Source organism: Tenrec ecaudatus, chromosome 7 (genome assembly GCF_050624435.1).
Source record: "Tenrec ecaudatus isolate mTenEca1 chromosome 7, mTenEca1.hap1, whole genome shotgun sequence".
NCBI classification, from domain to species: domain Eukaryota; kingdom Metazoa; phylum Chordata; class Mammalia; order Afrosoricida; family Tenrecidae; genus Tenrec; species Tenrec ecaudatus.
Window position 1 is genome coordinate 129,595,499 of NC_134536.1, and position 26,067 is coordinate 129,621,565.

A 26,067-nucleotide genomic window follows, 5' to 3' on the forward strand; every position below is an offset into this window, starting at 1 on the left:
TCCTTACGGGCCAGGGCTGGCTCTTCTCCCTGTACTCATGGGGCAAGCCATGGAAGGCCAGCACCTGCAGGCAGGTCAGTTGGCTGCCCTGTCCTGTGAGCTCAGGAAGAGGGTGCGGCGTGACTGAGCCGCTTGCTCTGGAGTGACCCCGGCTTACTCAACTGGTAACATTTTCCCTTCGTGACCTAGATGGAGTGTCTGGAGTACATTCTTCTAGAATTCTTAGAAAGAAAGAGCACACCCGGCAGGCAGGCAATGGTGGCTGTCTTTGAGAAGTCTTCCTCAGACTGACGGCAAGGTGGGGTTCCCCAGGTTACTGAGGGAGCTCTACGTAGGGAGCTAAAGTTACCTGCATGCCTTTAGACTGGACTGGCCCGTCCACCAGGGAGGTGGGACTGTGGCCTGGGTCAAAGGGTGAGTATTGCTGCTCCAGGCCCTCGCCCAGCACCCTCGCCCCTCCCCACCTGTGTGAGCTTTCTGTCTCTCCTGGTGTCCCCTGCAGCCCGGGAGCTGGGAGTGCCTTTGCAGCGAGCCTCGGCATTTAGGGGAGCATGGATCTGAGAGTCTTCTTTTCTGAGCCATGTTTGCTTTCTGCCCAGGTCAGGGGACAGTCCAGGTGGGGCCTTCGGGGACATGGCCCCACATGCCTCACCCTGTTCCTCGCCAGGGGCATCACACCAGGTTGAGAACATGTCCTGATTTTTCAGGGAAACAATGGGCCAAAAGCCAAATGAAATCCCTTGCCATTGGATTTGACTCATCGGGACCCGTCGGTCGTCACTGTTTCTGGAGACAGAATGCCCGTCTTCCTTCCGCAGAGCAGCTGGTGGGTTTGGCGGTGACCCTTCAGCTCTGTTTGAACACTGTGTCAGCAGCGCTTCTTCCAGCTTCATGCAGACACAGGTTCTCTGTCCTCGGCCGTTTGCTGAGCGCAGAAGGGCTATTAGAATGAGCCATGTGGGCCGGAGCGGGGCACCCCCCACCCCATGATCCCGGGGGAGCAGTGGCCATGGAGTCCACTGTACCTCGCGGTGACCCCATGTGTGGGAGAACGATGTTCCACGGGGTTGGATGCTGTGAAAGGGCACAACCGAACCCTTTCCGGCTCCGAGACTTCCGTGTCGATTCCTCGGCCAGGCCGACTGTGTTCTTCGTGCCGTTCACTGGCTATCACTTGCCTTCCCCAGATTATCCCACCACTGTGAACATGAACCCCGTTCTTCAGAAACCAAAAGCTCCCTCCTTCCCCCACCCCCCGTCCGGCCCCGTTGCGGTTAGCTGCTGCGGCGTCCCAACGGGTGGCAGCTTGATGGGCAGTAGAATGACACGCTGCCCGCCCTGCACCATCATCGCCAGCATGTTTGAACCCGTGGCCGTAGCCACCGTGTCAGTCCATCTTGTGGTGGCTCTTTCACTTTTTCACGGACCTTCTACGTGACCAAGCATGATGTCCTTGCCCACGCAGGAAGGGCTTGGTCTTCCCGATCATATGTCCAAAATGCGGGTCAGCTAAGGTCTGTGACCCTCACTTCTAAGGACCATTCTGTCTGTACTTCTTCTCAGACCGATGCGCCCATTCTTCTGGCCGTCCACGGTCTATATTTATTATGCTTCGAAAACTTTAAAAAGCACATTCTTCTCTCGCTTATCCCTTGTCCAGTGTTTGCTTGCATGCGAGGGTGTGGAGCATACCGTGGCTTGGGTCCAGCACAACTGAGTCTTCAAAGTGGAGACCCACACCAGCACTGAGATTACTATGCCACCGCTGGATCCACAAGACTTCCCACCCACTGGCCTGTGATCCTCCTGCATTCAGCATCATTGCATGTGTTGTGTGAGTCTGAAGAGGACTTTATAGATTTTTATTGGACATATGGGTTAATATAGGACTGACGGGCTTGATCTGGACTGGGCTGGGATGTGTTTTCAGTATTCAATTGCTCTTGTCTATAAAGCTCTTTCTCATACGCAGATGAGTGTCCATGGATTTGTCTCTCCAGTCCACCCGGACTAGCACAGGCACATGTTATTATGAAATTGCTCTCATAGCTATGACGCCCATTTTCATTCCCACGGGCAGTAGATGGATGTGCCCACTTCTCCGCATCCTTTCCTTTGGTGGCGCTCCTGCAGATGTGTTTTTGTGTACATCTTGATCGTGCTCTGCAGGCTGGGCTCCCGGGTCAGGACGCATGCTGTTGGCAATAAGCACTGGCCACGTAATTAGTTTCCCTCCCAACATCGGTTATGATCACACTCCTTTCCACCACCGCCTTGCCAGCCCGGCAGAGTGATTGGGGAAAAAAAACCCTTTCCAGTTTCACCAGGTTATTTGAATTTGCATTTGATTGACATTTCATGAGGGTGAGTATTTCTCATGCAGTGGAGCCGTTTGCATTTCTCCTTTGGTAGACTGACTGTGACCCACTTCTCGGTGTGTATGTGTGTGTGTGCACGCTTTTCATTTTCTTCGTACCTTCGCGGCTTTATCTGATCAGGGTGTTGCCGTTGTGGAAATGTATTTTCCCGTGTTGTTGACCTTTCATTGTATGGTGTCCGAACTTGTTTTAAACCATGAAGTTTTATCAGTCTTTTGCTCTTGTGACGTGATCTCAAAATACCCCAGATCTTAGGCATCCTGGATTTCCTGTGCTTCTGATTTATTGGGGGCTAAACAATGGGCGGAGGCCCCTGGGTGATGCAAGCAGTTTGTGATTGGCTGCTGACGTACAGGTGTGGGGCTCGCACGCATTTGGTGCCGCAGAAGAAAGGTGTGGTTCCATAGAGATTATCACCAGCAAGGCTCTGTTGACCCTGGTCCTCCTCTGTAACTCAATGAGGTAAGTCATGCGTTGGACTTGACTCGGTGACAATGTGTCGGGTTGGGTTTTGATTTTTAAGGAGTAGACGGGCTGCAGATCTGTGTCCAAGTTCAAGGTCATGAGATCCATTCTGGAAAGGGACACGCTCACCTTTGGAAGTTCTTCTTCTGCTTAACCATGGCGGATGGCGGGGTGGGGTGGGGTGGGGTGAGGGCATTCTTCACAAGGCAGCCCCCTCCTGAAACTGCAGAGACTATTGGAAGCACAGACCCGGTGTGCCGACCGACCTTCAAGGTTGGAGACCCTGTTTGCATTGTAATGACCCAGGACTAGAGCTGTGTGTCTTCAGGTCTCAGTAACCCCCTCTTGTCACTCACAGCTGGCTGCAGGGGTCAGTGCTGACCATGAGGGCCTTGAGAATTAGGCCAGTTGTCCACAGAAGAGGCCATCCCTGGCTTTGAGCCTAGGAGGGAGTCAGGAACTGACAAGCGGACCCAGGACTTTCAAAGTCCCAGTGACGCATTCCACTCCCGCGCCCTTGGGCTGATACCCAGAGCAGCATTGACAGGGTAGGATTTATTGTTGTTTATTTTTGGAATTTGGCCTTCCAAGATGTGTTTATGCCCAGTGATCTTGACTTCCCTCGCTCCTTCCCATTGATCAGAATGATTTCCTGGTGAGGCCTGCTCCGGGAGACCAGACTCGGGGCGGCTGCTGGTCAATTACACTGGGCTGCTGTTGCTGAGAGCAAGCTGGGGGCTCCCACGATTGAGGTGATCTGGAGCCTACGATTCGCGTTAGACGTGTGTGTCAACAGTGCTGAGGGCATTACCATTGTCTTTAGCTGTGGGCCAAGTGGGTCCTTCAAATCCATTTGAAATACGCTAACCCAGCGGTTTTCAACCTGTGGGTCGAGACCCCTTTGGGGTCGCCCGATTCATCACAGTAGCAAAATGACAGTGATGAAGTAGCAACGAAAGTCATGTGATGGTTGGGGGGTCCCACCACATGAAGAACTGCGTGAAAGGGTCGTCGCGTTAGAAAGGTGGAGAACCGCTGGGCTAACCAAACCTCCGGGTAGTCCGGCATCAACTCGAAGCAGCCTTACACCCAGAGAATAAAACATCACCGGATCGCAAACCATCTTCCCGATCATTACCACGTGGTACCCATTGCTTCAGCCCCTGTGTCAACCTGTCTCATGGTGGGTCTTCTTTTATCCCCACGGACACCAAGCCTGATGTCCTTCTTTAGCGACCAGTCCCTCCAAAGGAAATGTGGCCAAAGCACACGTGGCAGAGTCTGGCCATCCAGCTCTTTAGGGGCATTCCGGCTGTGATGCTTCCCAAAGAGATCCTGCCTCCTGACACTCATCGGGAAGCCTTTGTCCTCACCTTTCTTCCTGCCTGCCCTTCCGCCCTTCCCAGGATCCTTCCGGGCAGGCTCCTTCTCATCGTGTCGGTCTTGTTGCAGAGTTGCGCCCTCAGAAAGGCCTTTCCCAACAACCCCTGTTCAGGCGGCGTCTCCCCAACCACCCCCCAGCCCTTCCAAACCACTGGGCCGCGCGTTTCCCTGCTCTGCCTTCTTCCCAGGAGATTACGGTGTGGGCAACCGTGCCATCGGATTGGAAGTGGTGGGTTTTGTTGTCCCGGGGAGGTGACCACCTACATCCATGGCCCTCATCTACTGGCAGCGTCTCAGGGAGGTTGCCTCTCCGCATCATTAGGCTACCAGCCTGGCTGTTGAATTCCAACAGCTGGCGTCATTCCGGAGCCGAAGGCAAACGCTGTGTTTTGCTTTCTGTCATTTTTGCCAAGACCAGTAGTTAAGAACAAGCCGCGGTCATTGATGGCATGCGGGTGCGCGGTGGGGAAACAGCCGCGAGGACAGGGCTTCCCCCTCCCCGTCGTCCTCCTGAAATGGACTACCCGGCATGGAGCCAGTCCAGTCCTTGGAGGAGAACAGGCTACAGTGTCTGATCCCATCCTCTGAACCATCATGTAAGAGGACGCTTCGGTCTCTTGGTTCTTGCCCTGGGCCCCACCTGTCTTGCTATATCATTCATGGTTTATTTCCTGTGTCTAATTTGTGGCATGATTTGTTAATCGCCAAACGTGCCCTCACAAGCTGGGGAATATTTACGGAATGATAAGGCAATTAGGTTATAATCTCCCGCTTTCCAAGAGCCACAGTATCAAGCCTGTACGCTCTGGGAAGTATCCAGGCTCCCAGCCCCATGAAGTCTTCTGTTTCATTCCATTCATGCCCAGTGATACCACACGACTGGAGGCTCCTCCCAGCCAGCCAGCCAGCCAGCCCCCACCCACCCAATGGAGCTGCTTTGAGCACTTCTTAGGGACCCAGTGCTGGGATCTGAGGCTCTGCGTCGATACCAGGGGACATGAGTTAGTTCAGCAGAGCCCTCCAAGCTCAGATGAAAACTGGCTGCCAGGGGATCTGCTGCAACTGCTGGCGACCCCGTGTGGGTCAGAGGAGAACTGCGCTGCCTGCGGGCTTCTCAGGGCTGAGCCATTGGATGCACATCTCCAGGCCGTTCTTCCAAGTGCATTCTGGACGGACTCAAACTACAACCTTTGCTTAGCAGTTGAGCGAATGCCTGACCGTGTGCACCAACCAGGGTCTCCCCACGCTTAAATAGTCGGGGCCTACTGGTCCCACGACCAGGAAGAGGCGGGGTTTGTTTGGGGAAGACGTGATAGAGATGAGAGAATTGCTGGTCTTAAAAGACGAGCTCAGGGTTTGCCTAGGTCGACCCCTATGCCCTTTCCTTCCTTTCAGAGAGTAAGCACCTATCAAGAACCAGTCTCCTGCCTCTTGTTCCCACTGTCTCTTTGACGTGGGTTCAAAAATGCCCCGCATGTCCCACCCGCATGGCTCCCCTCAAACACAGCTTCGGCGTGTCCCTGTATCAGGGAACCTTGGACACAGCCTGCTCCAAAAAACAAATCCCCAAACAGCTCACTCCTGAGCCTAGCACCCATCCCTCCATTATGCGGCCCCAGCCTGAGGGTCGGCCTGTGTCTCATTCCTTGTGGGACCAGTGCGGCCTCAGGCATAACTCAACAGCGGCCTCTTCTGTGCCAAGTTCCACTCGCCCTTCAGGGGCCATCCAAGGCCTTCCAAGAGCAGCCTGGGGAGACAGGTTGTCTCCTGGTGGGAACTTGGAGATACCTGTCCTCATGCTTTGTGTTGAATGTCTATCAGACGGCGTTGTATCATGATCGTCTAGGTCAGCTTGGTGGGATTCTAGCTTCCTGGATCTCTGTTCCCGTCTGGGACTGGGCGTGGGCTCTGCCGTCTATACTCACCCATCAGAATTGGGTAGAATCACGTATCTTTGGTCACCTCTTTCTAGCAATCTCTTAGATCTGTGGCTGAGCTAGAGAAACCCACCCGGAGACAGGCATGTGTTTTATCTCATCGATTTTCTCCTTTTTGCCCTCTCTCCCACATACACCCAATCCCAGTCTCCGCCCTGCTGTGTTCTGGAAGATTTGACTGGCCTCTGTGGAGGACACTAACTGGGCTCCCTCACCTCTGGCTTCAAGTTGGGTCTGGACCATGGGGGGGGGGGCATCAGCAGGAGAGAGGTTGGCGTGTTTATCTCCCTGCCCCCCCCCTCGTCTCATTTCTGGCAGTGGCTATTGTACAGCTACTGCCCGTCCGTCTTCCAGTGCCCTAGACCCAGAGAGCTCCAGTAATAGCCCTCCCCTTGGCTTTGGCTTGGGGGTACTAACGGCTTCCTCCGGGTCTGAGTCTGGGGGTGCTGTTCCAAATGTTGCTTCCCTTCACCCTGCCCACAGCTCCACAACCGGTCCAACCAGTCAATGATTTTCAGTTCAACTCCTGAGTGGGGCATCGTCAGCCTTACACGGTTCAGTCAAAGGCTAAACAACCTTAAATGTATGTTTCCTTCTTCTTGAAAAGGAGTTTTGTTTGTTTGTTTGTGAGAGAGAGAGAAGTGGGCACAGTATTTTGAATAACAAAAACAACACTCTCCTTGCCCCTTCCTCCCCAGCCCATGCCCCCTAACCTGAGCCATCCACTTTTAACTCTTGAGATACGTTTGTTTACTAGCAGGTCCCTCCATATCTTTAAAGAATGTGCTTCAATGTCACTCCTGGTTTCTAAATGATCTCTTGACTTCCTGTTACGGCAGGTGACGAGTTTGCTCATTTACACCATTCCTCTCCCCACATCCTCCCAACGCCATGATAGCGTTATTTATGGTTCCTCTATTTGGTTAGCTCTACAAGTAATAGTGTTACTATCTGATTTCTCCTTCCTATTAACAGTCTCTGGGAATTCCCTCTTTGGGAAGATAAAGGCCTTGGCTCCCTGGCCCCTTCCCTCATGGTCTTGTTTTTTGCTTTCTTATTGTTAAGATGAATAGTGTTAGTCTTCCCGACATTAGCTGTAGCTCAATTCCAAAAGCTGAAATAATCAAGAGGTAGGAGGTAGCGTGAATATGTAAGTTGTACATTGGACCTAGACCTAGCAGGAGATTTCAAAAAGTTGGTAAGAAAATAGAGTGAAAAGACCATGGGGGAAAAAATTCCACGAACCCTTTGAAGCCCCTTTGGATGTGTTTGGTGTGCCTTGTGATTAAAAACAATTTTTTTTTCTTTTTTAATGTCAACCATTGTTGTTTCTTTTTCACTTTGGAGAGAGTCTCCACAAAAGATCCGGAGCTGGAAGTTATTGCTTTAAAAGTGGGCAGGTCCGACCCCTGCCGCCTGGCTTCTATGGTCACGTGCGGCTGGGGGCTGCCCCACGTGGAGCCAGTATGCCTGCTTCAGTTGGCCCAAGCCTCTGCCCTGCACACTGTGACCGCTTGCCGGTGCGCAAACACCTGGCCCGGCCCGGCCTGGTCACTTACTTATGTGCCTGACCCTGGACGATCTCAGTGCATGCTTCTGATGTCTGGTCTATGCTTTCCTTTGGGCCCGAGACATGTGTGATGAATACTTTGTCAGAGAGCTTTCTGTTTTTCCGAGAGCTGCTAATTGAAAAGAAGCAGCCTGCTCCCTTTCTCGTCACCAGTACCCCCAGTTCTGAAACCAGGGGGGTGTTTTAAATACTCCCCTTCCTCCCAGAGTCCTCTGCACCTACACAGCTGCCACCTGGGATTGCCCGGTTCTGTTTTCACTGCTTCCTGGAACCTACTTAGTCTTTTCTCTGAGTCCACTCACTTTTTCCAGAGAAAGAGATTCCTGCTTGGTCTTTGTAGCCATGAGTGTATGGACCCAACTCTGCTGTTGGAACTACCTGTGAGGCCTCCCCTGTTCTGACTTCAGATTTCATACTGTTTCCCGACCCCCTTTCAGCCTCTGGGCTGACTCCTGCCTTCCAGCTGTGCTCATAGGCTGAGGGGCCCACAGCGGCAGGGCCGAGGCCAGACTCGGCCTTGCTTACCGGGCCTGCACCATCTGTTCCTAATCCTCTACGTTCTGCCCGTGTCCCCTGAAGTGGACCCAATCTCGGTCCTGGGTAGCCCTGACCTGCTTTGGAATGTTGCCCTTGAGAAGGTTTGTTATGGGTTTTTCTTTCCCTCACTCGGTGACGATAGAACCTGACGGTATTGCTATGATGCGCTGTCCAGTGGCTTCCCGTTTCTGTAACCTCGTGGGACAGAGAACACGCCCCCTCGGCAGCGTGGTGGGGTACGCGTTGGGCTGCTAACCTCCGGGTCCACAGCTCGACCCTGCGAGCTGCCCACCCCATGGCACCCCACTGCAGCCCACCCCGTGGCACCCCACTGCAGCAGCGAAGATTGACTGCCCCCCGAACCCAAAGGGGCCATTTCACTCAGCCTGTAGGGTTGACATGAGTATTCGGTGGTGAGTGTTGTATTGGTGTGTTTGTTAATCTCGAAGTCTTTCCTGGTGTGTTTGAACGGCCAGCCTTTGGTTCCCTGCAGCCCAGCACTTAAGCATTGGTGTCCAGATGGAGAGGCTGTACGTACGTGCCTGCGGCTCGTCTACTGTGCGTTTTTTAATAGGTTACTCTTCAGGCATTGAGCTTAACCCTAATGGAATCTGTTTATCCTTCGGGCCTCGTTCACGTCAACAGCTAACGGATGAACCCCTCCACCATCCAAAGTGGAGGGGTTTCCATCCTACATTGACCTCCTCTGGTGGCACAGTGGTGGCCCATTGGACTGCTAACCAGAAGGTCAGGAGTTCAAACCCACCATCGGCACCCTGGGAGAAACCTGAGGCTCTCTACTGCCAGAAGCCACAGGGGCAGCTCTAAGGTCGCTATGAATCGGGACCCACTAGATGGCAATGAGTTGGAGGATTTCGAAGAGGTTTCCTGTTTAGGTGTGATGTGCCTGTCCAGTCCCCCACCCCCCACCCCAGACCTCTTACTCGAGCAGGTAGAGCAGTGCTAGCTGCTACCGTCACCCCCCACCACCACCACCGCTCCCCACATTACAGGATGTTGACACGAGAGAAGCTTGTTTCTCTTACAACCACTGCAGGCTCTCCTGGTATGGGTGGCGTTCCTTCACGACCTGCTTTAGGACCCGGAGCCTTCCGTTTTGTGAGTCTGCTCTGCCCTATGGCATGAGACGATATTCCACTCACAACTATCGGCTTCACGGCCATCCAGTCCAGTCCGACTCACAGCAGCCCTGTGGGACGCGGCAGAGCTGCCCACTCGGGTTTCCAAGACTGAATCTCTAACAACGCAGTTAGCCGCTCAATGCACAGCTCGCTACGCCACCAGGAGGCTTTGCGTCGCTCCTAAGGGGGCAAGCCTTGGTCCCTGGGGCCAGGAGAACATCTGTAATTTTCTAGGCACCGATCTCAAATACACATACAGTGTATAAACAGGAGTACAGTCTGCCAGTGGCATTAACGTTTCAATGAGGGAGACAATGGGGGGAAGAGTGTCCAAGAGACTGGTTACCTGACTCGAGTCGGGTTTCAATGCACGCCAACTCATGTGTTAGCCCGGGCAGATGAGAGAAACAAAGTGATAGGGACACTCACATGTGGATCAGAAAGAGCTTTATGTACAAGAGCAATTGAACATTGAGAAAACAGCCCAGCCCAGCCCAGTCCAGATCAAGTTCACAAGTCCGATATTAGCCCACATGTCTGATACCAGTCTATAAATTCCTCTTCGGACTCACGCAACACATGCAAGGGCACCAAATGCAGGAAGATCACAGGCCACTGGGTGGGAGGTCTTGTGGATCCAGTGAAGGTGGAAGCATCTCAGCGCTGGCAGGGTTCTCCACGTGGCTCCTCCAGCTCCAGGGCTCCGTCAGTACCGTCTCCAGCACACCTCCAAATGAGGTCATCAAGCTGCCACCGACTGACAGACTGAACTCCACCCCTTCACTCCTGAGTCTCGAGTTGACCACAGATTATGCAATTACCCCAGTCAAGCACACGGAACAAAATGCTGTTCCGTCTCGTGCCTTCCCGATTGCCGACTTCAGATCAGACTGGAGCCCGAGCATTTCCGTGGGCGGATCTTGGGAAAGAGGTCCCCAGGCTGCCTCCTCTGGAAGCGCTGCTGAAAACCAGGAGCGCACACGCCTCCATCCCTAGGACAGGTGCGACAATGCATGAGATGCGCTGGGCCGGGATCACACCTGGGCCTTCTCACAGAAGGTGAGAGCAGGTCGAAGCCGTCCTTGAAGGGTCGAAGCCCCGGCTTCTCACAGCAGTGGAGCGGTAGCTTTCCGTGGATGATTGCCCAGTGGTTCCAACTGCCACGGGCAAAGCTCTTTGAATAGAGCAATAAAACACCCGCATTACAAGCATGAGAGAAAATCACATCTGCATTATGATCTCAAAGACGTCTTCTTAATCGTTTAACAAATAGGCTAGCAGCAACTGTCCTCGCCAGGTGACGGGCGACGTGTGGTTTTCAGAGCCTTCTTGTTATCACGCGTGTGCTTTGTGGCGGGCTGGCAGTCGCGATGTTTCACGCTCACACTCAGCTGTAGAGGGGCGTGGCTGGCCTTGAACCGGAGTGTGCATGGGGGTGTCCACGCATAAACGTGGACCTGAGAGCGCATTTGGAGATTTTGTGGGAGCAAAGTCAGGTGAGGCGGGCTCTCCCTTCCACCTGCCGCCCAATTAGAAAAGCTGTAACATTGAGCTGCCAACCGAACAGTTGGCAGTTCAAACCCACTGGCCAGCCCGTGGGACACCGTCGCTTCTGTAGAGATGTGCAGCCTTGGAAACCCTGCGGGGCAGTTCTACTGTGCCCTGAAGAGTGGCTATGAGTGTGGATTGATTTGGAAGCAGTGGGCTTTAAATATATATATATAGTTTCTCTGAGAGCATATTGTTGTTGTTACGTGCTGTTGGGTCGGTTCTGGCTCATAGCGACCCGGCATCCAGCAGGATGATGCACTGCCCGGTCCTGCCCCATTCTCACTGTTGTTTTTATCTGTGAGCCCATTGATGAACCACTAGGTCAATCCATCTGGTGAAGTTTCCTCTTTTCTTGGCTTCCCCTAGAGCATGTCTTCTCGTATTCTCTAGTCAAACCGTGTTTCCAACATGTGGGTGAAATCGTACGCAAACACCACGTGACATCTCTTCAGCAGTATCTGTGACATTCCGTGGCGTCGCTTACATTCTTGGATGACAACCTTTTCTGAATGCTTTCTTCGGTGGTCACGCAAACGCACTGCCCCTCCAACCCCGAGTTTCCCTTCTACTCTTCCCAAGTGGCTGCTTTGCCAAGTGGATCACAGAGGAAATTCTTGAAGAGAATGCCTCATGCACCCATTCTTTTCTAACTGGGCTAAGCTGTTGCTTGTCTGGAGATACATGTAGGCCACGGCTTCCATGAAGGGTTTAAAAGGATTCTCCCACAGTGACGGCTCAGCAGGGAGGTCATCTGGCCTTCATGGCTCCAGCGAGTCTGGGTTCCACGAGCACTTGAAATTCGGTTCCCGGACTCTTCCGCAGCACTTTCTAATCGAAGCGTGTAATAGCGGTAGCTGGCCACTAGCTAGTTCTTCTGATCTCTAGACCAAGAAGGCAGCTGCTCCTGGAAGCATTTGGACATGTGGACCGCCCCCTCCTCCTTCTGGTGCCCCCGGCAGAAAGAGACGCAGTGCTGTACCGTGGGTGGCCACTCAGAAGCTAAAAAGAGTCCTTGGATAGAGACCAGGGAAAGGGCAGCAAGGGGCCAGCTTCTATCGAACTTTTTCTCATTTCCAAGTGATAAGAACTGCACCTAGGTAGGGCCAACTTCTCCAGGTGAATCACAGAGATTATAAAGGGGCGGAGCGAAGGGGTGAACCGCATGCCAGTAGCTGATCATCTCTCCCCTTCTCGGACCTGTGCACTTGCTTGACTTTGAGGGAGAAAGGAAGTCACTTATGAATACAGTGTGCAACCAAACAGCCTGACTTCCAGGTGACCCTCCCCCACCAACACAATAGGGGCGGGGGGACAGAAAACTCGTTCGTTAGCAGTAAAAATCAAAACACACACTGGTTAGCAATAACCAAATTCAAAGTCATATGAACACTATGCCTCATTTCAACACTACCCTGTTTTCCCCTCATTTGCATATGTTCCCTACCCATTGTGTGGTTGGGTTTGGAGATCCTTTCCCTGTGTCACACCCCCCCACCCACACACACACACCACCAGCACCAAATTCTCTCCTTTTCAACCCAGCCTTGCCCTTGAGCCCTCAGCTATGGACACTGGCCTCAGTCAAGGGCAATGTGTTACTCTGGGTACTTTAGAGAAACAAATCTACAGACGCTCATGTATAAGAGAGAGTTTTATATAAAGGTTAATTACACATCAAGAAATCATCCCATCCCAGTGCTGCCCAAGCCCACAAGTCCAACATTAACCCATATGTCCAACACCAATCCACAAAGTCCTCCTCCATCTCACAAAACACACGCAGTGACACCGACTGCAGGAGGAAAGCCAAGTCAGTGAATGTGTAAGCATCTTAGCACTGGCAGGGGTTTCCACATGGCTGCTTCAGCACCTAGGGCTGCATCGGAGTAGGTCCATGTGGCTTCTCCTCAGGGGTGTCTTGCAGGAAGTGAGCCTTGCCAGCTGAAGCAGGGAACTGGCTAAGGCAGCTGCACCCTGGTCTGACCATCACATAGTAAGAGACCTGAGAACCCGAAAGGTGAGGCTCACTGAGCCATTTATCCCTTTGCCCTTCAATTAACCCCACATGTGGTTATCAACCAGGTTGGCACAATAAACTAACTACCTCAGACAACGTAGACCCGTGGCCATCTGGAGCCCAGGGAACATCGGGCCCTCGGCCCCTATAAGGCCCGGAGAATCATCAGTACCAGGTAGCCTCCCATGCCTCCCCAAAGAGCAGCGGTTTCAGCCATCACAGGAGGGGGGTGTTAATGAGATGTGTGACCAGCATGGCCTGTGAATGATGTTATAAATACCCAAATGACCTTTGCTTATAAAAAAAAAATTCCCTGCCTCTGCAGTAGACCTCAGTCATTTACTAGACCAGGTGTGCTCAAACCCCTCCCCCCCCCCCCGCAGCACCTCCCTTTAACTCTCCAGCTGCTGGAAGACACCTTTAGGATGTCTTCCCACTCAGTCACCTACATGGCTTCTCGGCCCTTCCACTCCCCTTCTTTGCACCCCGCACTCCGGATCCAGACCACACCACACAACACTGACTCGTGGCGACCCGCTAAGACAGGGTAGGCCTGTCCCTGTGAGCTTGCTAGACCGTAGCTCTTTACGGGAGTAGAAAGCGCCCCCTGGGGAGCATCGGTGGTTTTGAACTGGGAATCTTGTGGCTTGCAGCCAACACATCCCACCACGCCGCCGCCAGAGTTCCTAACCCAGACAGGAGGCCTTGGTAAGTCTGCGGGTGGTTCTGTTTATGAGGTTCGTGGGGCCTGGCTCCGGCTGTGGGCTGTCCTGTGCCCACAGCACGTCTAAGCACCTCCCTGCCTCCCTGCCCTCTACCCGCTCACTGCTACGATTGTCCCTGAGTTGTGACCATTGAGCATGCCCCAGACACGACCTCCGGAGGGCAAACCTGCGCTAGACTGAGAACCGCCAACCTGGCACGCTCCTTCCCGCCGCCCCGCCGCCCCATCCACTGTGCGTCCGCCACACTCGGACGCAGTCCTGTCGCGCAATGAGCTGCCCGCACTGCGTGGAGGGTTGTCCTCTCAGATCCTCATGTGCTGGCCGCATGACTCTCAGTTCTGCCATGAGAAAGACTCCCGCTACATTGCCATGGTTCTCCCCGGTCCGCCGTCCGTCCCCTCCCTCCTCCTTGTGGCTCCTCGGTCACACCCGGCATGCCCCGGCCCTTTGCCATCTGTGTAACGCTCGGCCTGCACGGCTCTGTCCCCAGATGGCCTCTTGGTTCATCCCCACCTTTAGAGCCATGTCCGGATGTCACCTTCTCATTGAGGCCTTCCCTGGCTACTCCCTCCTGAGATCATCTATCACGCTGTCTCTTCCAATTATTTGATTCCAAGATCGATTCCGAGAATATGGAAACTCCGTGAGGGCAGGGACTTGGATCCTTGGGGGTGGGGGGGGCTGTGAGATGCCCATCGCCTAGGAGAGGACCCAGCACACAACAGTCGGGCGGTAACTGCCTTCTGAATGAATGGGCGCTAGGACCTCTGCCCTCCCGTGCTTGCTGATTGCTGAAAGCGTTGGGTGAGCGGGGCTTCCGGGAGGCCGGAGCCTTCTGTTGGTGAAGAGTGTGCGGTCCAGGTAGAACTATCCTCCAGATCAGACCCCTTTCCCCCCTCGTAGATAAGGGTGAGATCAAAGCACAGAGTAACGGGCTTGTTCGTGGTTCTTCTTTCACTGGCATTGGCCAGAGTTCTGACTTTAGACGTCCCGTGCGTGGTTGTGGCTTTTTGTTCCTTCATCTGTGAGTGCGCCCGCGTGTCTAAAAGTAGCTGTCTGTTCGTCCTTCGTCGTGAACCGGGAGGAGCCAGCACCACTGTGAAGGTGGCTTCCGGTCACGGCCGTGTTTTGTAAATGCTGACTAAAAGCATTATGGCAAAACAAATTTTTTTAATAAATAAATAAATAGAAGCCTTATGGCTACACTTCTGCCGGTCTCCCCACCATCCAGCGTCACTTGCTCCCCAGTCTCCGTTCCTGCTCCCCAGCCGCTTTCGGACCTCGCCTTCTCCAGGGGAAGGAACTCCATAACCCAAGGCCACCTCCCCAGAATGCTGAGTGAGAGAGGGAGGAAGTTAGGTTACTGTGCCCACCTGGCCGATAAACACATGTGGGAGTAATTGAAGGGCGGAGAGATAAATGGCTCAGTGAGCCTCACCTTTCTAGTTTTCAGGTCTCTTGCTTTGTGATGGTCGGACCAGGGTGCAGCTGCCTTAGCCAGTTCCCTGCTTCAGCTGGCAAGGCTCACTTCCTGCAAGACACCCCTGAGGAGAAGCCACATGGACCTACCCTGATGCAGCCCTGGGTGCTGGAGCACCCGTGTGGAGATCCCTGCCAGTGCTGAGATGTTTACACATTCACTGACTCGGCTTTCCTCCTGCAGTCGGTGTCACTGCGTGTGTTTTGTGAGATGGAGGAGGACATTGTGGATTGGTGTCGGACATACGGGCTAATGTTGGACTTGTGGGCTTGGGCAGCACTGGGTTGGGATGTTCTCTTGATGCGCACTTAACCCTTTATAGAAAACTCTCTTACACATATGAGTTTCTGTGGATTTGTTTCTCTAAAGTCCCCAGACGAACACAGAGAGGGTGGCCCACACCGCCCCTCCTGAAGCCCAGGGAGCCCTGGGGAGACCGATGGCAAGGGTGCTCCCAAGGCCCCTAGCCAAGAAGTCACCACCTTTTTAATGCCTGGGCCTTTCGAGGAAACCAAGTCATGTTTGCCGTCAAGGCCCTGAGCCTCGGCTGCCGGCCAGGTTCCCTTCATGTTGTCACAGTACTGGCAGCCCGACCACGGATCGTTCACCCCAGGGCCGAGCCCTCCGTCTGGAGAGGACACGCCGCGGGGCTGTGGAGCAGGTTGTGCTGGAGGAGAGGTGGCCGGGAGAGAGGAGAAGGTAGAAAGAAGACCCTTATGTAATCACCCCCCCAGGAGCGTGCCCAGACGAGGCTCTGGGAGTGAGTTCCTGGCTGCTTGTCACTTGGGAGAAAGCTGATGTGAGCGGCACTTCCCTCCTCTGCTTCCTGCCCTGCTTTTCTTTGTCTCTTGAATAAAATGAATACAAGAACCGCTTACTTGGAGTTATTTTTACAAGGCCTCCTCTCCGCGGCAGATGACTCAGAACCGGGCCTTCTCCTGAAGACGCTCGCTGGGCGGTGCTGGAGAGGTGCAGAGCCACGGGTGACCCGGGGGTCAGGAGTGGGTGTCCCGGCCCTGGCCCACCCTGGCGTCGGGCCCACGGAGGAGAGGGCGAAGGGGCTGTGAGCAAGGCCTGCCCAAGGGCAAGCACCTCTCCCTGCCGGGCCTGCTGTGTGCTCACTCTCTTTTCCTGCTTCTGCAGAAGTAGCCAGGCCCCCTTTCCAGACCTGGAGAGGGGCTGTGGGTGCTGTCCCCATCCCCAGGGCCGCCCCTGCAAGCCACAGGTCTCAAACCAGACCAAACTCACTGCATCAAGTCGATGCTGACCCAGAGTGACCCTGTGGGCCAGGGTAGAACTGCCCCTGTGGGTTTCCCAGACTGCTGCAGGTCAACCAGGGAGAACTTCAAGCCCCAAAGGCAGGTGGCTCTAAAAGCACAAAACCATCTCTAGGCAGTGAACGCCCAGGCACCAAGGGCCAAGTGTTAAGAGGAATATTGGTTAATGTGTTAAGCCAGGTTGACCAGAGAAACAAGTCCAGTAACGCTCATATATGTGTAAGAGAGAGCCTTATATCAATTATGTATCAAGAAGATATCCCAGCCCAGTACAACTCAAGTCTGTAAGTCCAATACTAGTCCGCAAGTCCCTCCTCGGACTCACGCAGCCACGTGCAATAATGCAGAATACAGGAAGATCGCAGGCCGGTGCGTGCAAAGTCTTGTGGATCCAATGGCGGTGGAAGCATCGGGTCCCAGACTGGCCTGCCAGCAGGAAGGTGAAGGCAGAGAGAGGGGAGGTGCCCAGCACCCTCCCTATGAGAAGGCCACGCCCACCAGGAGGCCCCCCAGGCTGTGACCTCACTGGCAGTTGGATACCATCCCTGCCCTTTTATGGATCCTCCAGTGTGCATGGAATGGTGGGACCACCACAATGCCTGTCTCACTAGTGCCCAGATGCTCCTGGAGGGAGGCGCTGCATCTGAATAACGCTTTCTGAGGACACCCCCACCCCCAGCTCCAAGACTCAGTGAGTGCGTGACTGTTGGCTGGTGAATTGATGGAAGGCAAGCTGTGTTGTTTGGGTCGGTAATGACACCACGTGACAGCGTAGGATGGTCCGGTGGAGCTTTCTGGGCTATGGCCTTTCCTGGGGAGCAGACTGCCAGGTATTTTCTTCGGGGAGCCGCTGGGTGGGTGGGAACCAGCAACCTTCGTGTTAGCAGCAGAGTACTTTGCCCTTGTGCCACCGGGGCACCTTGAAAGTGCTACTGCGGAATATAAGTGAGCACAAACCAGCCTGGGGGCCGCAGATAGTCAGTCTGTGTCTGTCACAGACTTCAACTCGGGGACCGGAGAGGGTCGTCCACCCTCAACATAGGCATCCCTGAATTGGGTCCAGCATAGCAACTTGGGGAGTGGTGGCCCTGTTCTTTCTTACAGAGGAGGAGGCTGGGGAGCCGGAATTCAGGGGACCTGCCCAGTGTGGTGCAGTCACTAAGGCTCAGCAGGGGCATTCCGTCCTCGATCTGCTGAGTCCTTCCTTGTTTCCGGGACGTTTTGTTGCTGCGAGACCTCAGAATCCTCGCAGGGGAGGCTCGCTTGCGTGTGCCGAAAGACTCCAGTCTCCATTGGCCACGCCGCACGGCTATCCCGTCCTTCCGGAGAAGCAGCCTTTTCCCTCCTGCTGCCTGCCCTGTGTGGAGCAGCGCACCTGGGCCCCACCATCTGCTGCCCCACAGCCCTGGGAAGCACGATGGTGGAGGAGCTCTGACAGCCTCTCCTTCTAATGGTTCTGAGGGCAGGAGAGGCTCCGGGCAATGCCTTTGCTCTTGAGGACCCGCCTGAGCCACCGCCCCCCCCACCGCCTTCCCTGCCAAACCTCACGTCCATCCCTGACGTATGAGAGGTGGACACAAGGATCTCAAGTTGAACATCTGAGACTCAGAATGAGTTTGCACAGAGAAGTAGCGAGGGCTGCCCAGGGAATATCTCAAACAGAAGATGAATGCTAACTAGACTATGGAGTGGGTGGGGCCACTTCAAGTCGTTTGTGGAACGATCCCATTGTCCCCACCACCACCACCAACCACACACTCTTTTGGAAGCCTCTAGTGTAGGAGCTAGAGTGTGGAGCACAACAATTCTGTTTACCAGGATACGAATGGTAGCGGCCCTCTCTTGTCCATCACTTTGTCACCCGAGAACGCCGTGGCTTGTGCGTTGCCGTGACGCTGGGAGCTATGTCACTGCCGGTTGAAATGCCATCAGGGGTCGCCCAGAATGGGCAGGTTTCAACAAGCTTCCAGACTAAAAACAGATCACGAAGAAGAACGTGGCTGCTCACTTCGGAGGAGGGAGCCCCCGAAACCTTACGCCTAGCTTCTGCGTTGGAAGAAGCTCCCTGCAGGCATGGATGGCAAGACTCCGTCTCACGTCCTTCGGACCTGCTGTCCAGAGAGACCAGTCCCTGGAGAAGGACATTTTCTTGGTCGAGAGGAAGGCCCTCAAGGAGATGGACAGGCCTTGTGGCCGCAGCCGTGGGCTCCGACAGAAGAACCACTGTGAAGGAACGGGCCGCGTGTCATTCCCGTGCCTGGGGTCACCGTGAGACCCAGCAGGCTCAATGGTAGAGCAATGGCACGGAACGGGCCGTTTGGACAACTATTTCAAATTAATCCATTGATTGGTTCATATTAAGCCAGCAGCACCACTCACCTGGAATACTCCCGCAGCCTCCAAATGGATCACCCATTTTCCCACTCAGGTCCGCCGACAGCCTCTTCTCCACGTGGAACGTTCCCGCGACCCCAGCTCTCCCCCGCTCTCCCCGTATCCTTGAGTCAGCATGCAGTCTGGCCCCTACCTGAACATGCGTGCACACACGCACATGCACACACACACACACCCGTCTGTCACCCTATCGTTGTAGGTCATACCAAGCTCCTTCTGCAGAAGGACTTGCCACTCACTGCCGGCTCTCCTCGCCCTGTGACTGACTCCTGGCTCCATCCCGGTTCACGCAGGTCTCTGACAAAACGCCATCTCCCACGAGGCAGCTGCCGCTCCCCTCCTCAGACAGACCCCACCCCTCCCCGTCGCCCCTCTGGCCCCGACCCTGCTTTCTTTTTCCTCCTTGCTTACTGCTCCCCACCACTGAGACTCCTCCATTAGAACATCCACCCCACCGGGCAGGGCCCTGGTTTGTCTTCACGGTGGCTTTCCTACACTAGAGCGGTGTTTGACGCACGGGGGGTGCTTGGTGGATGAGCGAATGATTGTATATCCTAACGAGCAGGCCGTGGTTTCTGTGTGGACTTGGAAACCGTCTTCCAAACATCAACGCTGAGAATGAATTTCTGTTGTCTTGTCTCTGCCCTTGAGATTTGGGCGGTAAGGACTTCATTTCACAATGAGACTGGAGATTTGTTCCCCAAGCCAGGACGCCTCTCGCTGCATCCTTGACGTGTCTCTGACCAGACAGCAGCTTCCCAGGGTTCTGAATCCAGCAAGGGAGAGGGGTGCCACGTTAGTCCCCTCGAGCGCCCTGCTGCTGCCAGTGTGTCACTGAGATGGAGGACCAGGTGTCATGATTACTCTGAAGTGTAGGCTCCCAAACTTATTTAGCCTATCACCCCCTTTTCAGGGAAAAAACCACCCTGAAAACATATATACTGATGCCCGTCATCCAGGGTAAAGTGCCGTCTGCTTCTGCAGCTCCCCTGGATCATGCCCCCACCCCCACCCCACCCAGGGATGGTATCGCCCACTTTTGGAAACACTGGTGAAGAGCAAGGCTTCCCGCTGCCCTCTCCCCTGAGGCATGGGCCAGGTGACCCTATGTGTGAAGCGTCCCTGGCCTCACGCTCAGTGAGAAGGCCGTGACCACCCAGACAGTGTTTGTGAACACTGCCAAGTGTGTTCCGGGGAGCAGAGCCAGCCTGTTGGAGAGCTCCCTGGCTACCGTGCACAGAAAGCCTCCTGAACCAAGAGTCATCCGGCCCCACACGGTGAGCCGTGCCAAGCTGGGGAAGCCCCGCCGCCCACGAGGACACACTCTGAGGGCGGGCATGGCCCTGTTCTGAGCCGACGGCCCCTGTCGAGTGCTGGGAGTGTGTCTAGTGAGGCTGAAAGCAGGGAATATGACGCGTGTTTAATTTCGATGAACTTCCATGTCGGTGGTCCCTGGTGGCTCTTAGGCTGGGCAGCACAGCCCCAGAGGGATGTTCTGGCACCCGGGGAGCAGATTCTGATGAACAGGTCTGGGGTGAGAACCAAGGATCTGCATTTTTACTAAGTTCCTGGCGCCTGAGAATCAATCAATTAAGGAAGACCATCCAGACCTCTGATGGAAAGGACTTTCTTCTCAGATGGCAGAAGAAAATCACAGCGCTGCCAGTGGGCCGAGAGGGGGCACAGGGGTGGAAGGTCGTGGAGGAAACAGACAAAGCCTAGTGTCTGTTGGTGCTCCAGAGACCGGTTCGAATACTGGATCCATTATCTAGGCACTGTATGTGCCCTGGTGGGGGAGCCACCACACGCCGAGAGAGAAAGACGGGGGCTTTCTGCTCCCATAAAGAATTACAGGCGCTTCCTGTCCCTGGCGTTCCGGGAGCTGCAGGCGTCGGTGCAGACATGGCCAAATCTAAGAACCACACCACGCACAACCAATCCCGGAAATGGCACAGAAACGACATAAAAAAACCCCGGTCACAACGATACGAATCTCTTAAGGGAGTGGACCCCAAGTTCCTGAGGAACATGCGCTTCGCCAAGAAGCACAACAAGAAGGGCCTGAAGAAAACGCAGGCCAACAACGCCAAGGCTGCGGCTGCTCGCGCCGAGGCCATCAAGGATCTTGTGAAGCCCACAGAGGTCAAGGCCAAGATCCCAATGGGCGTCAACCGCAAGCTCAGCCGACTGGCCTACATTGCCCACCCCAAGCTTGGCAAGCGGGCTCGGGCACGTATTGCCAAGGGTCTGAGGCTCTGCCGGCCCAAGGCCAAGGCACAAAGCAAGGCTGATGCTCCAGCCAAGGCCACGACTCCAGCAAAAGCTCCAAAGGCGCCCCTGCCCCAGCTCAAGCTCCCAAAGGCCCCCAGGCTCCCACAAAGTAGAGTTCTCTGTGAGGGCGAGAGGGACTGGTGTGAGCCCTGGGCTGCTGCCTGCATGGCGCTGGTGTCTTCTTGTGCTGTTTGTTGTACAAATAAACCCATGTGGCGCTGTAAAAAAAAGAATTACAGGCTGCGAAGCTCCCAGGGGCAGTTCCGTCCTGCCCTGTGAGTTGGCATCGACTCGATGGTTTTGAGAGTCAGTGGGTGCTCGGCCTCTGCAAGCCTCTGCCTCCTTGTGTGCGTGTCAGATAAAGCAGTGATGATTTCCACCTGCGGCCTGATTCTGGGATGTTTGAAAGCACCTACCCCTGGCACATACTTGGCATTTAAATGAGTCGCCTCATCATCCTATTGATTGATCTAAAGTGAAGGCACATGGTTGTTAGGTGCCGGCAAGTCCAGTTCCAACCTAATCCGCCACAGACCAGCCCAGCACTGCCCAGTCCCGCGCCATCCACACCGTGGTTTCGCCTCAGCTCGTGGCTGCAGCCACCGTGCCAGGCCATCTCCCTGACACTCTCCTTTGCCAAGTATGACATCCTTTGTCCAGTGACTGGTCTTTCCTGATGACACGTCCGAAGTATGTGAGGCGAACGTTTCGCCAGCCTCGCTTCTAAGGAGCGTTCCGCTTGAACTTCCTCCCAGATGGATTTGTTTGTTCTCCTGTGACTGTTCCTCACCCAGCTGCTCATTCGAAGTACAGTCTTCCTTCTTCCTTGTCCAACTTTCACATGCACAGTTTACACAAATTAGCCCTGGCTTTTAAGGCCATTCCATCTCCAAACCGCCCAGATGTGTGTGTGTGATTTGAAGGCAAGTCAACAGAGCAAATTGTTTTTCCACCCAGCAGTTCATACCCAGTGTGTCTCGTAACATCCTGCAGTGTCTCAGTGCTCTTCCCATGTGCGTCTTGTGCCTCCGTCGGTCCTTCCTTCCTCAGCCTTCCCGCCTTCTCAGCTTCATCCCTGGGCAAACCTGCTGGTGTCACCATTGGCCCCGTTGGCTGGTGGCTTGTTTGCAAGTAGAGCCGCGGGGATGAGTCCAGCTCCAGACTTGAAGGGTGTCTGAGGGCCGGAGTCCCAGGAGTTCCCCCAGCCTCTCTCCAACCAGCGAGCCTGGTCTTTTTATCAATGGTTTTGTCCCACGTTTGTCGACCCGGTTTCCACGCGCCTCTGATTGTCTCCATTCTTTTTCCCGCCTCGTGGGGAAAGACCCACAGTTGCGCCTTGGCCGTCGTTCTTTTAAGACGTAGGTTTTGCAGTCCCTGCCCCCACCCCCAAATGTGTGAACCAGGCTCTCTTTTTAAAAATCATTTTCTTGGTAGGGAGATGAAATTCGCATAAAGCAAAAGCTCCCGTTCTGACCGTTTCAAGTGGCATTTGGTTGGTCCTGTTTCACAGCCAGGAGGGCTTGCACCAATAGGAAAGTGGATGGATGTTCACGTATTTCCAGAAGACACCGGGTTGGCAGGCTCTCTGAGGACAAACGTGATCACAGAGAGTAAGGGGATGAAGGTGTGGTGAGGGGGGACCTGCATGGGCGTGCTTGTTAAAAAAAAAAAAAAAGGTCTTCCTTTTATAGGAATGCCCTAAGCCTTCTCTAGGGTGAAAACAACATTTAAATGGTAGGTGACACACACAAGAAAGGGGAGCCAGACACAGCTGTGCCTTCCTGAGCCCCACTTCCAGGTGGGACTAGGTCATAAGCCTGACCCACCCTCGGCCTTCTAGTAGATTCCAACTCAGACACCCAGTAGGACTGGGTCCACGTGTCTCATCAAAGTTCCAAGGGTGTCAATCTCTCCAGAGGCCGACTGCCTCATCGTGCTCCACATCGTGACCGACAGGCTCAAGTCACTGACCTTCTGGTCCGTAGCCGAGTACTTTAACCACTGCATCACCAGAGACACCTCTCTCTACCCCGGTGGTTCTCAGCCCCCCCGGGCAAATAGGGAAGTCCCCTGGTGAGCTTGTCAGCATGCCAGTGTGATAGGTTTCCTGTGGCCTGGGCATCCCGCGGTGACTCTACTGCCCCTTCAGGATCCGGAAGTGCCGTGGTGGAGCGTGGGGACAGCAGACCGTGTCCTGGAGAGCACGTTTCCATCTGACCGGAGAGGCTGGCTCACCCGTCACCCTTAGTATATAGCTAAGAGAAATGTGCTGCGACTTGCTGGCCTTTCCAGGGGCTGAGAGAAATCGCAGAGAAGCTGTAACCCGAGAGGCAACTTAACCAGACGCCACAAAGCATGGGACTGGACGGGACATAAAATGCTTTGTCTCACTGTCTCGGAGGCTGGAAGCCCACGTGGGGGTCTCGGCTGTGTCCCCTCCTCCTGGGGACGATGGAAGGGGAGCTGTCCCGTGTCTCGCCCCTCAGTGTCTGCTGGCTGCCAACCATCATGGACCTTGTATGCTTGTAGACGCTCCTATTGCCCCACCCCCAGCCCACCTGTCCACCTTCCTTGTCTTGACATCCATTTCTTAAGACACCACTTGGAAGGACTTAGGAATGGACCCCACCCTGCTCCAGTGTAGCCTTACAGCGTTGTAACAGGTGAAAATCCTTCACCGGTACAGGTGTCAGGACAGTAGCATCTCTCTTGTGGGGGTTGAACCCATAATGTTAATGAGGGGGGACCGAGGACCTCAACCCAGACAGGGGCCAGCATGTGCCAAGGCCCTGGTGTCCGAAAGCTCTTGGGGTAATGAAAGATCTGGAAGACAAGCTGGGAACAAGGGTGTGGGAGGCCTATGAGGAGGTTGGAGCGTGGACAGGGGGGATCTGCCACCCCCTGGTGACCCGTGACCAGCCCATGTGAGATGTCCCGTTGTTTGAGCTGCTCCCGTGTTCGTCCTGCGAAGCTCGGCGTCTATCCATCCATGTTCTGCCCGTGCCGCTGCATGCAGTCCTGACCATGGTCCCTGGTGGTCAGCAGTTCATTCACAGCAACCGGTTCCTCAAGGGAGAGCCCAGGCCGTCTGCGCTGGTGAAGACTGACAGCCTTGGGACCCTAGGGAGCAGCTCCACTCTGCCTTCTAGGGCCTTGTGCATGGGAATCGACTCCGTGGCAGCGTGTCTGGGATTCCATCTCATGAGGGTACAGCTGGGGCATCAAGAGGAGAGATGGAATGGGTGACCCCCAGTATCTGAAAGTGTGCCCTCCCGCTCGTGGGGCAAGAAGCTTCAGTTGACAGTTAGACCTTCTCCCACGTCACCATTGTCTCAATGCCGGAGACCTCATGCAGCCGGGAGTGTGGCCTCCATGTGTTCGAGTCTGAGGACCTTCGTGGGGTGGGTGACTCTGCGCTCACTGGTTCCTAGCTGCTGTCTCCATCCTCCTCCTCCTCCTCCTCCTCCTCCTCCTCCCCTCCCCTCTCTCTGCTTAGTCCCTCTTCACAATCTGTGCCAATTGCTAATTGATGTGGGTGGCATGGGGGGATTCTTCACACTTCATTTGGTCCTGCTGCTTCCCTGTTTCAGAAGCCCATGGTTTGCATCCTGAGGCCCCCCCCCCACCGCCTCTTCCTGCCCTGGGGGGGGGGGTCTGCCCTCCTCCCTGCCTGGTGGGATGTGCGCTGTTCTTTTTCTTTCTGCTGCCTGTGGTTCCTCCTCTTTGGAGCGTCGTGGAGACCCGTATAAACCGCTTGTTTCTGTGTGCTAGGAATTCTTGTTCCGGGATGCCGACGTCTGCAATTCTCCCCACTCTCACACGGGATGGCAGATCCTCCAGCGTTTGCCCTCACTATTGGGCAGAAGGGAAACTGAGGTACAGAGAGGAGTCCAGAGCGCTAGGAAGAGCTTCCAGAGACATCGGTTCTGGCCCTATGGGGTTGGGCGGCGGGGTGGGGGTGGGGGTAGCATAATGGTTTAAAGCACCTAACTGCCAACCCAAGGGTTGGTGGTTCAAACCTGCTCGCCATCTTGTGGGAGAAAGATGTGGCAGTCTGAGGACTTGTCGCCTCGGAGACCATCTGGGGGCAGCCCTCCTCTACCTTGTGGGGTTCCTATGACTCAGAGACGCCGACGGGTTTGGTTCGGTCCTCGGGGCAGTGTGGCCCCCGTAGGAAAGAAGAAACTGGACATGCTGGTGTTTTGAGTCTCAGGGGCTCTTCAGCTCACAGGTGTGGCCCAGGACCTGTCCTTGGACTTGGGTTTTCTCACCGGTCAAACAGTGACGGCAGCACACAGGGTCGCTGTAGCCAGAATTCCTCACCCCGAGACCCTTTCATGCAGGTCCTCCTGGGGTGGGGACCCCAACCATACCATGATATTCGTTGCTACTTCATCACTGTCGTTTTGCTACTGTTAGGAATCGGGTGTCCCCTGTGAAAGTGTCATTCGACCCCCAAAGGGGTAAAGACCCACAGGTTGAGAACCGCTGGCCGTGGCCCTCAAAGGTGCTTGAGGAGTCCTGGCATTGGTGAGGCTGCTCCTCCTCCACCACCTGTGCTGGGCCACCCGACCAAGGGTCGAAGCCGGCGCTGGAACCCAGCTTTGCTGGGTGCTGGCCCTGAGCTGAGTGGGGCTGTCGGGGTGGGATCTGGGGTGAGCCTGAGGCCTGTGGTGGTAGGGTGACTCTGTGAGGTTGGAGCTGGTAAAGAATGTGAGACTTGCTACTGGTATCTCCTACCACCATGGCTGGCCCGTGGGGCAGGGCCCGCAGACCCTGTCCCGGCTGGAGGGCAGTTTCTTGGGTTCCCGTAACAACTGCCACTAGGGAGGCAGGCAGGGTGCTCAGCTCAGGACCCACGTTCTCACCGGTCTCCATGACACGCAGCAGAGGCCTGGCCAGTAACCCTGACCTGTGAGCTGAGGGGCCAGGTCAGAAGC

At 54.9% G+C, this 26,067-nt stretch overlaps 1 protein-coding gene and 1 pseudogene across 8 annotated transcripts in view; both read left to right on the top strand.

Moving 5' to 3' along the window:
• Nucleotides 1–26,067, top strand: part of TRERF1 (transcriptional regulating factor 1) — a 262,302-nt gene that overhangs the window by 153,347 nt on the left and 82,888 nt on the right. The gene's annotated exons all lie outside the window — the stretch shown is intronic.
• On the top strand, nucleotides 20,732–21,240 carry LOC142452942 (large ribosomal subunit protein eL29 pseudogene; annotated as a pseudogene).